Source organism: Pan paniscus, chromosome 2 (genome assembly GCF_029289425.2).
Source record: "Pan paniscus chromosome 2, NHGRI_mPanPan1-v2.0_pri, whole genome shotgun sequence".
NCBI classification, from domain to species: domain Eukaryota; kingdom Metazoa; phylum Chordata; class Mammalia; order Primates; family Hominidae; genus Pan; species Pan paniscus.
The window spans coordinates 178160422-178165529 of record NC_085926.1 but is presented as its reverse complement, the minus strand read 5'-3'; positions in this window follow the sequence as shown (position 1 = coordinate 178165529).

Below are 5108 nucleotides of genomic sequence, written 5' to 3'. Positions count from 1 at the left end.
CATCCAGCCTTCCTAGTTATATGCTTTTCTTGGATTCTAATATCAATTATCTATCCTAGACTTATTAGAAATAAAGATTGATGTGATTAAATTGCATATGATTAAAAATATCTCTAAGGCATCTTGCACTGTCTCTACAACATAGTAGGTATTAATAAATTGTAACTGCTATTGTGTTTGCTGTTAGTGTTATTATTATTCTTTACTCTCTCTGTCTGAAATGCTTGCTCAAGTCTTATCCTTCTTCAAAACTCCCCAATTCCAAGGATCAGTTTTCTTCTTCATTGTCCCACAGAATATTGAAACCTCTTTTATAACTTGTATCTCTTATAGCAGTATTTTTTGTTATCTATATTTTCATCAGGATAATGAGTTTCTGGGCAATAGAAACCATGTTTCCACCTTAGCATTCCTCACAGCTTCTACAGTAATGTTTTGAATGTAGCAAGTACTCAATAAATGTTTTTTGGGGGTTGAAGGTGTGGCATAAGAAAACCAATATAAATTATATAATGCATCCAAATAAATTGTCAATTCATTTTACAAAGTGTGGCTATGGTGACCAAATAATGTATTGCTACAAACAGAGACATTTTGAGAGTGACAGAGAATGTTATTGATAATGTGATAAAGACAACACTGGAATGTGTGATCATCTAGATAGAACAAAACTACATGAAAACACAAGTGATTAACGAAAAGAATAAGCAAGTGCATTACCCCCTTCTTTTTTGTTATAATGAAACAACCGTTTGAGAGAAGATTAGGTATGATCAGGTTTGTAAAATACGGAGAAGCCCTAATAGAAGCAATTGGAGTAAGTGCCACTGTTTGAAGATCCCTAGAATTAGCTGAAATTGACCAGTCTACAGAGAATTGAAAATGAGCTCCCTTTTCTCAAGTGCTTGGGATGGAGAGTAAGAGTAAAGTTTTTGACACTTGCCTGCTATGCTGAACAGGAGTGTAATGAGAGAGTGTCCTCAGGCACAGAAGTGTGCCGCCTCTGTAGTGTAAAATCGTTGGCTCAGCTTTCTTCTCTCACATTCCAGAATTTCTCAAGCTGTGGCCTTCATGGCTGTGTGCATCTTTCCATTTTGTACCCTCCTCTCTCCTTATCTTTTAATCCAGAAGCCACAGTACCTCTAGACAAGTATTATTACTTAAGGCTGCGTGGCTGTTTTTTGAAGGTTTTATCCCAGTCTCTGCAGATCCTAAGTGATCATCTTCTCACCCATAGTGGTGTTGCCTACGGAGTGTGAAGGAAGAGTCTTTTCCAAAGAGGAGTGTGGTACCACTTGGGGGATGTGACCCTGTGGTGGTTAGGGCAGGAGTACACGACGTCAGAGAACCCACAGCATCCATGCTGGAGTCAGAGGACGGTAATGAAGTAGGAAGCAATGCTTTCTGTCCCAGTTCTTCCAGAGATAGGGCCTCAAGTGAGGAGTTTAGCGTGGCCCTTTACATTTACTGGGTGAACAGCTGGTCAGTCAGCCAGTGTCCAGCAAGAACACAGAGTGATGTTTTCACGCATACTTCCATGAAGGGCCATTAGTGTAGTGTAGAGGAAAGCCTGAACTGAACACCAGGAAACCGAGAGAGGAGGATCTAACCTAGGCCAGGCCACCAAACAGCTGTGTGACTTTGAACAAGTCACTTAACATCTCTGTGCCTTAAGTCATAAAAGATAGTAACAATCATTGACTATGTCATTTAAAAACTATATGAGGCCAGATGTGAAATAACTTGTAAAACTGTAAATCACTTCAAACCTCTTGTCCCTTATTATTGAAGTAGGCAGCTTTATTCCCTATACATTATACTGTGAAGTCTTTGAGATATAATTGTTTCTTTTACGTACTGTTCTGAGTGCAATTAAGCTGTTTCTTTCATGACTGCCACTTTTTGGCCACATTACCTCAAGACAAGTATTATTATTTAATGAAAAACAAGTAACTGGATTTTGCTTTTCAAATTAAGAAAATTAACTTGAGATGATATGGCTTTTGACAGCAATAACACTTGTGAGCCAAGCTGTCTAATTTGGAATGCAGGAACACTCAACTATGTGGATTTAATTGATTCTGGAAAACCAGTGCATTGTTTTGAAACATGGTGTTATCTTAATGTATCTAATTTCATTAATAGTTTTAGGGAAAAACATCAGACTTATCATCCAGTTTGGCTCCCCTAGTCAAATGCTCTGTGATCTCTGACAAGTCACTTAACATCTCTAGATTTTAATTTTATTTGAAAATCACTTGGAGTAGTTAATATCTAAAATCCTTCCTAGTTCCAAAATCCAGACTATTTCACAATTGTTACAATTTTCTGTTATTTTTATTTCTTGTAGAGATCAAGGGTTGCAGGTGAAGGGAGTCTGGCTATGTGACACAGGCTGGTCTTGAACCCCTGGCCTCAAATGATCCTCCCTCCTTGGCCTCCCAAAGTGCTGGAATTACAGGTGTGAGCCACCATGCTTGGCCCCATTATAATTTTTTAAACAGTTTTTATATTTTTTTTCTTTTATTAAAATAATAAATGCTTGGTTGGAATTAATTTACCCAGAATCAAGCAAATGACAGCCCAGTGATGGTATTTATAAAATGAAGTTGTCAAAATGAAAGAACTACTTTTTGGAGAAAGAGTATTAAAGTGTAATTGACTTTGAAATAACCTGCCTAGGCATGACTCACAAATTCTACCCAAAGCAACATTCTTTAAACTGTTTGCTTAGTATGTAAATTAAAATCATCATTAAAAGACCGGTGGCCATGTGGCAGCTCTATGATTAATGATTTCCACAGCTGAAGTAGAGCCCTTAGTTAATTAGCCTGCCTGATCTTTTGCTCCTTGTGCTTTCTGGGATAGAGCTGGGTGCAGATGTGCTTCCCTGGGGGACAGGAAGGAATCCTCAGTGGTAGGGACCAAACTCTTTAGCTGACCTCAGTGATCTGATCTCATCCACCTCCTCACTTCATCCTTTTTAGCTAAAGGAAGATCATTCCTTGAAAGACAAGGTGATAATGGCCCCAATAAGAGAAGCAGAGTTATTATATCATCATACTCCTTCCCTGATGAAAATCAAAGTAATAAATTGCTTAGCAAGAATTAAGCAAGAAAACATACTTAGCAAGAATTAAGAAAAAAGTAAAGCAAATTTCAAACTAGTTTTCATTTAAAAGGACGAAGTCCATATTCTTTCTTTTTGCACATTTGCCTGTTTGCTTTTGCTTCTTTGTCCCTATCCTTAAGGTAGATACCTGAGTATGGTGGGAAAAACCATCTCACAATTGCACAATATATCCATGTAACAAACCTGCATATGTACCCCCTGCATCTATACTAAGAAATTTTTAAATTTTTAAAATGAACAAAAAGTAATCTCTTGGCTTTCTCACTAACTTGTTTTGTAATTTTGGCAAGTGAGTACCTCTCTGAAATTCAGTTTCTTCGTAGGCAAAAAACATTTCTAGCTTTAAAATTTCTTCAACTCAGTGACTCCATAACTCCTTTTATCTTACTGGAAAAAAAAAAGTGAAAAAGAATATTCATGAAGTCTCAAGGTCCAGGCAGCTGTAGGTCAGAAATTGGTAAGGCAAAGATTTAAGAAAACAAAGCAGAGAGGATTGGGGAATGGAAGCCTCAGGTTGTCTGTAGCCAGGTCAGCAAGACCTGGAGGCACTGGTAATATCAGAGCTGTTTACACTTTCACCGGACCACTGTTGTTTCTATCCTAAGCACTTGGATTATTGAAAAATTCAGTTCTGAAAATGTTAACCTAGACTCACGATTCCAATCATCTTTTCCATTTCTACTCTTGGATTGCCAAGCTTTCATGACAAAAATCATGTAAAATTCATGAAAAATCTGTGGTTTTCAACCCTTTAGCAACCACCTTAAACCCCATGACACCTTTTCTCTCTCACCTCTTTCCCTGAGCAGATAACTTCCCCTTAACCTCATAGAAAACAATAGAAATTTTTTACCAGGAACTCTCCAATGTTTTCCTTTCTGTTAACTAATTTCTCCCAGCATTTAATATGGTTGTTTTACCTTCTTAAAAAGTAGTCCTACATTCTCTTGGGATTACTTCACTATTCATTTCCCTTTCCTTTCATAGCCAAGCTCCTAAGAAAGAATTTTTTTGATCTTTCTTCTTCGTCTTCTACTTCTCAATCACTTTCTGTCTAGATTTGGGTTTCCTCAGAAGCAGACTCCGGGAAAAGGACTCAAGTGCAAGTAGCTTATTTCAGTGATGATCCCAGGAAACACTTAGGGGTAGAAAAAACTAAGGAAAGAGAACACCAATACAGGGTATGCAATTGAACAATCACCTTTATGCTGATAATTCTCAAATCTTTTCCTCCAGGGTACATTCCAACTTCCAAGTCCATGTTTATAAATCTACAAAATGTCCCTAAGTGAATGTCTATTCAGCTCAAACCCAGCATCTGCAAATATTGTTATCGTGGATTCAAGGCCTGGCTTTCATAATTCCTACATATGTGACATTGAGCAAGTTTTTTTTTCTTTTTTTTATTTTACTTTAAGTTCTAGGGTACCTGTGCACAACGTGCAGGTTTGTTAAATATGTATACATGTGCCATGTTGGTGTGCTGCACCCATTAACTTGTCATTTACATTAGGTATATCTCTTAAGAGCAAGTGATTTAACCTCTGCAAGCCCTAGTTTATGCCTCCATAAAAACAGGGACAATATTAGTCTTCTCCGTATATGTTTGAGGGTAAATGAGGCTGTTTGTATTAAGCAGTAAGCAGAGTGCCTAGTACATAAGAAGTGATCGATAATTATTAACTGCCAATATTAACATAATAATGACTTTTTCCACAAACCAATTTCTTCTCATACATTCCCCATCTTTGTTAATGCCGTTGCCATCTGCCCACTTGCATCAGACATTTTCAAATCATTCCAGAATCTTTCTTTCTCAACATCAGGCACCATATTCTGCCAATTCCATCTGCCACATATTTCTTAATTTTGTCATTTTTTTCTTCATTGTTTTTCCTCTGTCTCGATGCCAGCCCTCATCACCTCTTGCTTAAATTAGAATTCCGTAGGGTATTCTCCATGTCTTCAGTGCTGA